Below are 11,316 nucleotides of genomic sequence, written 5' to 3' on the forward strand. Positions count from 1 at the left end.
ACCCCAAAGTGTGCAGCCTTGAGCGCACCAAATTACCCAAGCCGAAAGGACGACGACGATGAGACGTCTGATCCCGCAAGAGCCGCGTCCATACAATCGAGTCTCGTACAGTGCTGGGGAAAGCGGGATGGCGGGCATGGAACAAAAGGGATGAGCTTGTGGCTACAGGAGAGTGCGGTATATAGGGCCGCTTGACTGCTATTTCCTTCGGGCCACGGCTAACCTAGAGGTCAAAAACTTTATAGAGGGAGTGTGTTTAGTAATGTCAAAGTTTAAAGGAGGATTGTACGCAGCCACGAACTAATGACGTTGACGTTCGAGGGGATTGGACGTTATCGAAAAGACGGCTGCACATTGAGGGCTTAAAAGCAAGTCCAAGAGACCAGTCCGCCGTCCTGGGCTAGGTTCAGCAATGCCCTGCATCTTCGGCCATGACGTGGAAGGAAGATTTCCTGTTAGCCAATTTCATCTTGTATCTCTGCTGTAACAATGGTATATTGTCTTTGTATGAAGCTTCGGTTTTGGTGACTTTCTGTAGTCAAGTTAAGCCTATATACATACTCTCTCTAAATATATACGCCAGCCTAACGCCTCCACCAGCAGTTTCCATTTTCCCAGTCGGAAACCCTGATCCAGACTTGGATCGCCCATTCTCAAAGGGAGAACTGCAAGCAGCCCTCGGAAGAGGCCGAGCTCGCGCCACACCCGGGCATGACCGAGTTAGTTGGCAGGAGCTTCGCAATCTCGACTCGGCAGCCCAGGATGCCCTTCTCGACATCATTTATTCTTACTGGGAGACCGGAACGGTACCGGATAACCTCAAGCTTTCTCTTATTCTTCCTATCCCTAAACCTGGCAAAAACCCTCGACTTCCTAGTAATTTGCGTCCAATTGCACTGACTTCACATCTCTGTAAACTCATCGAGCGCCTGCTGCATACCCGGATTAGTCACTACATTGAATACGTCAGTCCTGGATTTCATCCAGCTCAAGCCGGCTTCCGCCCTAACCTTGGAACGCATGACTGCCTTTGGCTTTTGTGAAGAGTTCTGAATAGAGCTCATCGTAAAACGCTACCTGACTATCTCCTGGCTGTCGATATACACAAAGCTTTTGACAATGTTCGCCATGAGGTTATCCTGAAGGAACTCGCCAAACGCTTTCCTAGTAATCGTGCCCAAATCTGGATCCGCAATTTTTTGACATTTATACCCATTCAGCTACATGGCAAAGCTCCGGGATGGGTGCCCAAAACCTATTACTTGGATAGGGGTGTACCTCAGGGCTCCATTCTCGGACCCATATTGTTCAACTTAGCCATGACACGCGTCGCCGAGAATCTGGAAATCAGCACAAGCGCAAGATTCGCTATATATGCCGATGATATTACCGTCTGGACTGAGGCAGCGGATTACGTAGACAAATATTCTATGGAGACTGAACTTCAGGCGGCCCTTCTTTGTCTTGAAGATACACTAACCAAAATTGGCCTCGAACTCGCACCACATAAAACAGAATTGATTAGTATCGACGGAAAACATAAAACCAACCCCAGTATGCAGATCCATCTTCACATCGGAGGCAACACCATCACCTCCTCAAATGGGCAAATCCGCATTCTTGGCCTGCCCATATCAAGCTGCAACAGCCCCCAGAAATGGGTTCATCAGTTACAACGCCTTTGGCCAGCACTGCTACATACTATTCGTCGCCTGTCCAACCGGCACGGCGGTGCGCGGCAGCATGCCTGCCGTGCGATGGCCAGAGCAGCGGCGGTCGGAAAAATCCTCTATGGCACACCGGTCCTCCAACTGTCGAAGACTGACTTCGCTAAGGTCGAACGCCTTCATCGCGCAACACTACGCACTATTACCGGTCTACCTAAGCACACTCCTATAGCCGAACTTGAGCGTTTGGCCGCTCTTCCACCGCTCACTACCATCGTTACCGAGTCACAGACGCGTCATCGAATACGTCTAGAGAACACTGTCCAGGGGCGTCGCCTGCTGGCCTGGGATGAACAGCGTAACGACAAAACACCAGCCCTATATGCATCACTTCCCCCTTGGGAGATGCCAGTAGTCACACGCGTCCATCGCCGACCTATAAACCGCGATTTTGTCATTCCCCGGGAGCTCCTAGCTGCCCATCACCGACAAGAGCGAATCCCCGATACGACTGACATATACACCGACGCATCCATTACAAGCGAATTCGCATCTATGGCCTGGGTATGCGATGACAACCCTTCGCTTTCAGGCGCTTATGCCTGCCATCTACCTCAGGGTACCCCTCTTCACGCTGAACTCCTCGCAATTTGGGGAGCCTTGTCAGGAGTGCCTTGCACCGGAACTGGGTCACTACGTATTCTTACTGATTCCTTTGAAGCTTACAAGGAAATCGCTACTCCGGGTTCACAAGATGCAACAGCTACGGCTATACAGCGCCTCCTTAAACGCCAACTCGCGACCAGAACTGTCGCTATTCACTGGACCCCAGGTCACTCGGACGAATCAGGGGGCAATGCGGCGGCACACGCCGCGGCTGCCTTGGCAGGTGGGATGTCCACATTTACTTCCCCACCCCCCTTGCTTCATCCTTATTCGACCTTGGGCGGGCAACTCACCCCTTCTCTTGCCCTTATGCACTATACTCGGACCAGTCTTCGTAGCCTCAGTCAGCATCGCATGCAGGTGGCCACACCAGACCCACCTTTTACGAGAAGAACCCACCTCACCCGAAGTCAAGAAGTCTTTTTGAATAAGCTCATCGCCCATTCGGCGTACACGCCACGTATTATGGCCCGCTGGCGTCAGTATAAGGAGGAAATGATTACGTGCCCCCACTGTACGACTCTAACCTGCGGCGGCATATCTCATTTACTTTGGGAATGCCCTGCTTTTTCTACTGGACGCCCCGAGATCGAACCCTACCGCCTGAACTACCGTTCCCTTCTAGAAACTGATGCAAACACACAGATGATATTTGCCAAGTATGGCTCGCTTAGTGGCCTGGTTAGAGCAATGTGATTCGAGTGACGACCTAAACAATGAAGATTATGTCTACTCCCCTTTATCCCCATCCATGGCCATGAGCCTTCCCATTCAATAAAGGACATTCAATCAATCAATCAATATATATATATATATATATATATATATATATATATATATATATATATATATATATATATATATATATATATATATATATATATATATATAGAGAGAGAGAGAGAGAGAGAGAGAGATGACCTCCGGCGCAAACAGCCTCCGCTGCATCGCATACCATCTCCGAAAGCGCACCCTGGGCGCAGGTTTAAAAGAGCTTACATCCGACCACCACTTAGGTCACAACTATAGTCACATATTGGCCGTACAGAACTCATCAGGGTAATTGAAGCTCCAGGCTATATTTATTCACTACCTGTTATTTAAAGCTACCTTCAATTCATACATGGAGTTCAGTAATGCGGCTAAGAGGGCGATTTGATACATACTCTGCGGATACTGCCAGTTTGCCAGTAACTTGTATCCCTGAAGGGAGAAGCATGTAGCAGTGTATGGCATCAGTACTCGCTTATGGTATACAGGAACTTGGAGGCCAACAAAAAAGGGTTCAGCAATAGGTTCAACCCGGATGTTGGACGACAAAGAAAGAACGAGTTCATAACTCTGAGACCTGGAAGTGAAAACGTAAGCGCTGGACCCTATGTTCTTTTCGAACGTCGGTCAGATTTTTGCGCTGCTGTTATTTGTCTACATAAAGAATAAGCCTGAAATTCTACGGTTCTCAGCCGAAACATAGTGCACCAAAAATAAATTAATTTCTTCCCGAGATATTTGATGTCACTCATCATGTGTCGTCACAAGGTGGCTAATTCACAGCACGTTGTCAATGGTCTCAAAGGCTATAAAGTAATTATTGATAGAACGACACCGCTGATGTCACTTCATTCAGTACCCACCCCTAAGCGTTTTGCATCTATTCTCTTCAGATTTGTATTGCACGTCCTTCTGCTCTTGATTCACGTCATACATCCTCATAAACCCGTCAATGAATACTTGTTTGACCAAGCATGGATAAAGTGGCATTCATCCTGCCAAGTGTTATTTATTCCAACTTTAACAGCCCACCTTGTCTTCTAGATTGGACTCCTCGCACGAAGACTGCTGTGGCTGGTCTGCCGCAGGCCCGACTTGTTCTCTTGACGAGGCCGGATTCTCGCAGGCAAAAGGGTCGCGTAGGAGACTGGCAGGTGTGTCTTTGTTAGCGGACGTTCCCTTTCTTATAGAATCACTGGAGTAGCGTGTTGAGCTCCTGGACCGTGGAAGACGCGACTCGTCTGTGGAGCAACTCTTTTCCTGGTCAGGAATGCTCTTGCTCGTCTCTTTGCTCATGGGGGTAGGCTGGAGCGACAGTAAACGTGTTTGGCAGAGCTCGTATTGTCTCCCTGCGCACGAGAAGTAAACGAAACTGTTAAGACTTCTTATGTGCGATAATTCGAAAAGATGCAAGTGATCGTGGAGGACACAGGTCACTCTTCACATTGCACCTTAAGCACGCCCGTTCCTCATACGCCATAGACTCCATGGGCTGAGCAGGCATGGTTTGAAGCGGCGCGTCTCTCCCTTTCCACAAGCATGCGCTCTATTCGAACTGCTAACGAAGGACCACGGAAGTGGCACGAAGCACAGGTCTTGCTTTAAATGGGCCTGGTAAAGCTTTCGTTTTAAAACAATTGATATCCAAATATAACTATCAGAGATGGGTTACGATGCATAAGTGTTGTTGGCTAGGAGCGAGAACTTTGGAAACAAATACAGCGCCAGAGTAGAACTACAAGAAAGGAAAGGGGAGAAAGGGGCAAGCTGAATTTTGTCTGACTATACTGCTCCTGTGTCAAGAATTGAAGTGAAAAATGTCCAAATTCACATAAATGCCTACCGAGGACCTGTTACAAGCTCCATTATGAAGGAAATTACCACATTTTCATTGACTAAGAAGCCCTCCTTAAACATCCCTTATCTTTATTTTAGGGATTACCGGTGAAGGGAGTGGATATCCATATTTTGGCTCCATTTGACGTCGTCACATCTTGCGGCGTCCGAACAGGATAATGAAGAAGGAAGCTGTTGCCTTTGATTTCTTGCTCTTTTAGTTTTGTGTGAATGCACAGAGGACGTTGTACATAGTGTGGTACGGCGGAATCTGCTTGGGGGAGGCTCAGTGTTTTATATAGCGAGAGGACTCTGGTATACCTCTGAAAATTATTTTTTTTTTCAACGCAGTCGAATGAAGGATTCTGATTATGTCAAAGCATTACACAGCACAAGCGTTTGTGCACATAATACAATATATAATTGGTTCACAGGAAGGGAAAGACGCAGTATATGTCACACTTGCTCTGCGGACACCTGAACCGCGCCGTAAGGGAAGGGAGAACGGTGGGAGTGAAAGTGGAAAGATAGAAAGGCGAGCCGTAGTGGAGGGCTGCGGAGTAATTTCGACCACCTGGGGATCTTCGTGCGCTGACATCGCACAGCACACGGACACCACTTCTTTCCGCCTACATCGAAACGCAGCCGCCGTGGTCGGGTTCGAACCCGGGAGCTCCGGCACAGTAGTCGGGCGTCTTAGCACTGCACCCCCCCCCCCCCCCCCCCCCGGCGGGGCAACACATCACAGTCACAGTTTCCTCGCATATTAGAAAGGGCGGCCTGAGAGTCTCGTTGAGCAATTTGCTTTATTTTAGAAAGGTTAAAAACTTCGCAGACGCACCGTTGCTGCGGGGTGCATGTAGAAAGTGCCTTCATTTCTGCTTGGGCTACTACACTGATACGGAGTGGGCAATAATTTCTGCCCACAATAATTTATTTACATTGCCCGATACTTTCCTACTGTGGCATTAGGAATTGCGGTAAGGATCCTGCAAATCAGTCAAATTGCAAAGCTCGCCAGAATAACTTCCTTTACGAGCAAAGATAACAGATCGATTGTGTTGTGGGGATTGTGCTCCCGGAGAAATATACGACCACTGCTGCTGTTTTGCTAGCTAGGACCCCCTGTGGGCTCCCTGCGAGGAGGGGGACGGCAGTCGCACTGATAGCCTCCTCCGAGGGCAACTCTTCCGAGAACTGCTGTAGATTACCCTCCCTTGTGTTCTGCCCATGTCGGTCTCGCGTCACCATTGGGCTACCTCCCTGTGACTAATTGGTATCTTGTTTTTCGGCGAGGAGACCGGCACGGAATCGGACAGCAGTAAGTGGATTTTAAATAAGCACATCGCGACCTGTCCAATTCTGTGGCCCTGTTCCTCTGATCGCTTGCTATGAATGATCAACATCGTAAACCAATTCGTCCAAACACTGGCGTTATTGACTTAATATTGAGCAGCGGGTAAAAATAAGTTCGATATACGCGGAATTTCGATAAAAACGTCTCTCCCAGATCGTCTCGCCTTGGTTAAATTCAGGCCTGAAAGGAGATGAACGCCCGCGCACGAGGGCCTGATTTGGCAGTCCTCCGTCACCGCCGGCCAGTGCCGGTGGCGACGCGCGCTGAGGAGTCTACATGCGACCTACGTCGTCGAGATGCGCCCTGCGCATCCCTCACCCTTATTCGTGATGTGTCGCGAGCGCTTTGACCCTTCAGTTGTCCGTGCAGCCTGCGAGCGCCCTTAGCTCGGCCGCAGACACCGAGTAGCTTTTTCCTTGCGCGCGCAGCGCCGCGGCCTCGCTTTCGGGTGCTGCGACTGAGTGAGGTTCTACGGTTGTGAAGAGGTCTGGGGGTTAGTTCAGTGTTTGAGTGTTTGTAATGCAGCGTTCTGTGTAATAAACACGTGTGCTTATAACTTGTGCTCTCGCTTCCTTCGGAGCGAAAGAGCTCAGGTGTGATGCATGGTCACTGCGGCCTCTGCTAGCTCTGGCGAGGTATGCGGGTGAGATGCCACCGCGCCACCGATAACTGCGGACACCTTCCAGATTTAATCCACAGAGTATACCTCGAAATTTAGGTATTCTTAGTCTGAAAAAGTTCATTTTCTTTGAAAGGTCTCAGTGCCCCTAGATAGATAAAAATTAATACGAGTAGCGTGAAACGGAGAGCGGAAATCAGAGAGAGAACGCGTATGGGAATAAGACAAAGTTGTAAAGAAGCACGCTGCAGAAGTGAGGTTCGCTTACGGTGCACGTTTCAATATTTTAGAAACCTTAGTGTTTAAAGCCCGATTTTAACCTGGTATATGAGAGATAAAAACACCCGAAAAAGAATTCATGTTAAACACGAACAGTTGCAGGGTGTTGGAACTGAAAGGGTCGCACTATATGCCTGAAGTACTCCTGTCTTTGCGCCAACTATAGTGGACAGGGTCTGTGTCACAGCCGTTAAATTTTCTGCTTGCTTAGCGCTCCTTTTGGAAAAACAACGGCTATATAAGGCAAATAAAAAAATTATGAAGCAAACTTTCTTTAACGCTATCGCATTAGAAACATATTATCCTTAGTTAATGCTACTCACATTATCCAACTTTACAATGCGATTTCGCACTGTGGCCCTCTGATGGCGGTTGTTCTAGTCTGATTTTGTGCCTTCATCTAATTTTAGTTTATCGCAATCCCGCGAAAAGAGAACTTTTGAGGCACCGCCAGGCCTTTCACAGTCCATTATTCTAAGCAAGTGTACACAACAGGAGGAATATGAGGTGGCTCTTGAACTCCTAGAAAGTTTAGTATCCCAGTGTGTCCTCAAGAAGCTGTGTGCTGCACGATACTCAAGCTTTCCTAGCTTATCAGCTCTAAGCACAACTGACCAGCTGCGTCATCATGTTTTCCCTTATCAGCAGATACCTGTGATTAGCCTTCCGCGTAGTGTCGGTATTTCTAGGTCAGTAGGAAACGTTACAGATACCTCGATGCGCTCTGGCCTTTGGCTCCTTGCGACGTGCGCTGGACACCAGTCCTGTTGCCGTTAACTGGATTCTTCTTCTTCTCCTTCTGAGGTGCGAATCGAGGCGTTCGTCTTACTTCTCCATCTCAATAGCCGGGGTGCTGAGTCTTCTTCGTTTATTGCGCGATGGTCACGTGCGTTCACATTTGTAAAGTCTTGAAGATATTGGAAATACAACCTTTTCACAACCCTCGGAGAAACCTGTTTGACATGGGTTTTTCCTTGTGCAACAAGCACAGCGGCAGGTCCCTCAGACCGCTTTTTGAAAAGTTCTATAAGTTTGTGGAATATGAAAGGGAACAAAGCTCGAGCATGAAGCGAATAATTATTTCATATTATATGCGACAAGCATGTGTTTTCCTTTTTTTATAGTATGCAATACTTCAACGTAATTTTAAGCTCTAGCAAACAAAAAATGTAATATTATGCAAACAGGCCCTGCCATTTAATACTGGAGGGACCAGCATACGTATACGACCTCGTCGTGGCTCCTTCTTCACAAAGCCATGTCAGAGGGGCGAAACAAAAGTTGCCTGGAAAGTGCTTGCCTGAGACTACACGACTTTGCTTCCACATAGTTATGCTTGTTTTGGTGCACTGCAGTTAAACGTTTTAACAGAAGTGACGTACTTTATAAATTCCTCATTGTTCTTACTCTGATGTCCCCCACCAGTCGTCGCTGCATCGCATCGTAGGGAAAAAGCAGGCTGGAGACCAGGCAGTAGGTGACTATGGCATTGTTTCTAGGAATCGCAGGGGGGAGTTACTAGTTGAGTTTGCAGAGCGCGATAACTTAATAATCATGAATACCTTCTTCAGCAAACAGAAAAATCGGAAAAGGACATGGAAAAGTCCTAGCGGGGAGACTAAAAATGAAATTGACTACGTACTGTGTTCAACACCCGCCATTATGCAAGATGTCGAGGTAATCGGGGAAGTGCGATGCAGTGACCACAGGATGGTGAGGTCCCGAATTAGCCTAAATCTGAAGAAGGAACGCAACAGATTAGTAAAAAAAGAAGTCCATCAACGAATTAGCGGTGAGCAGGAGGGCAGAAGAGTTCAGGATCTCGCTCCAGAATAGATATTCAGCTCTAACTGAGGATGACGACATTACCCTAGAAGAAATAAACAATAATTTCAGAGATGATATTACTGAGTGCGCTGTAGAAGTAGGCGGTCTGATAGAGAGGATACCGGTAAGCTGTCTAAGGGGACGGAAGATTTGATTAAGAAACGCCAGAGTATGAAAGCTTCCAATCTAACAGACCGGATAGAATTGGCAGAGATATCAAAGCTAATCAATAAGCGCAAAGTGGCCGATATAAGGAAGTATAACATGGAGAAAATCGAGCATGCTGTTAAGAACGGGGGAAGCCTTAAAGCGGTGAAGACGAAATTCGGCATAGGCAAAAATCAGATGTATGCGCTAAGGGGCAAGGTGGGCAACGTCATCACGAATATGGGAAAGATAGTCAAAGTAGCTGAGGAGTTCTATACTGACCTCTACAGTAGCCAAAGTATTCAGTACCGTAATGAGATTGGCGGTAGGGAAAAACAGTTTATACAAGGTTTATATACAAGGTCTACCTAATCGATTTTGTGTTTTTACCTGGGGCGCTATTTTCGACACACATGGCCACCGTTCGGCGCCATGTTGTTTCTCTGATTGGTTGTCAGAAAAGTCACATGTTTCAAATTTGAGGCGCGAAATCGCGGTCTGTCGAAATGGCTTTCTGCGGTGACGTAAAAATGACGTGAACGTGAAAACTGACTTTTAGAAGCGCTATTCATGAAGTCGGATGGTATTTATAAGTAATTGTGGAGGGAAAACAGAGTTATATATGATAGAAAGGGAAGCACTTATGCTTGTATTACGAATGGGCTGAAATGAACTCGCCACTGTCAAGAGCCGCCTCCTGAAATCTGATTGGCTGACATTGTGGGGCGGAAAATACGCCATGCATAAACGTTTAATGATGGCGTCAAAATGACGTTTCATTACGTAAAGGATGTTCTGCCATTGCTGTAAATGACCAAAGTTGGGCGCCGCATTTCGAACCACGAGGCGGCCGAGTAAAAAACATGGCGAATTCGACGTGCAGTGTATGCGGCTGTTAGCTCATCGCAGTTTGGTAGACAGTTTGGTGGGTGGTAAAGTCAGCTGAGACATCTTGTCGTAATTTCAGAAAGCACTGAAACGTCGTCATAAGAGAACTTTTCAGCTGCGTCATCTTTTAGAGGATTAATAATGAAGACGCAAATTTACAGCCGCACTAGGGTTGTAGCTACCCTCCCATTGCAAATATTTTGCTCTCATATAGAAACCATCATTCCGCACCGTCGTTGCCAAGCGCTGCAATGCGGCCCGCTAACTCAAGCGGTTGGTCTGCGTGAGACGAGGAATTTCAGACAGCAACAAAAGGGAATGTTGGGCGAGTTGTACGTTGTTCATAATGGTTTCGTGGGCGCTCTTTAACACAGAGACATAAACAAAAAAAAAAGCAAATAAAGAAAGGCGTCAGTCCCGTGTTTTCTTCTTTGTCTCTTTGTTAAACAGCGGCAACAAAACCATCATGAATTTCAGAGAGCACCGCGATGCTTTCTGATATATATCTGTCTGGTCGGTTCGTGAGTATACAACCTGAGGGGTCATATGGCGCGATGGCTGTGCAGGAACTTAGCGCGACAGGTAGCGAAGGATCACCAAAGACTGTCTTAAACGTTGGCCCTAAACACTGCCTTTATTGCCTAGCACTATGCACTCACTGCAACGTTAATGAATTGAACAGCCTTCCACGATGGGAAAAGCAAGCAAAAATACAACTTCTATTTTAATAAGGGAATGTATGTTCCACGCACATAGCACATGTCTGCTTGCCACATATGTGACATGTCTCATATATAAAGTTTTGTTTTAATATGCATGCAGGTTCACCATTTGCTCATTAGAAAACAAAAGCACTCCAGAGCACGTTATGACGGTACGCTTTAATCATGTGATATATATTTGTGACATTTTGTGTTGGTTGCTTTTTTTTTTAAGAGCCGGAAAAAAATCTCCCAATATTGATTTGCAATTTACCTTTTCAACAGTAAGGAATATACGCGCGCGCGGCGCCTCCCTAGCTTCATAACACGAATTCCTCTGTTTCTTTGTCTTCCTCGGACATCTTTTGCGTTTCGCAAAGCTTTTCGCACGCCAGCGCATGAAAATTTTACCGACTAGGCGTAAGGCCCAGCGAATGCCTTCCACTTCACGCGCACGCGCGCGCGCGTGTTTTTCACGTGTGCGTGTTGGAAGAAACACACACACGCGGAGTGCAGCGCAGAAAGAGATGGAGGGAGAGAATGTGTGTGTCTTCCCCA

Source organism: Amblyomma maculatum, chromosome 5, assembly GCF_055883805.1.
Source record: "Amblyomma maculatum isolate TAMU_Amacu chromosome 5, ASM5588380v1, whole genome shotgun sequence".
In the NCBI taxonomy this organism is placed as follows: Eukaryota; Metazoa; Arthropoda; class Arachnida; order Ixodida; family Ixodidae; genus Amblyomma; species Amblyomma maculatum.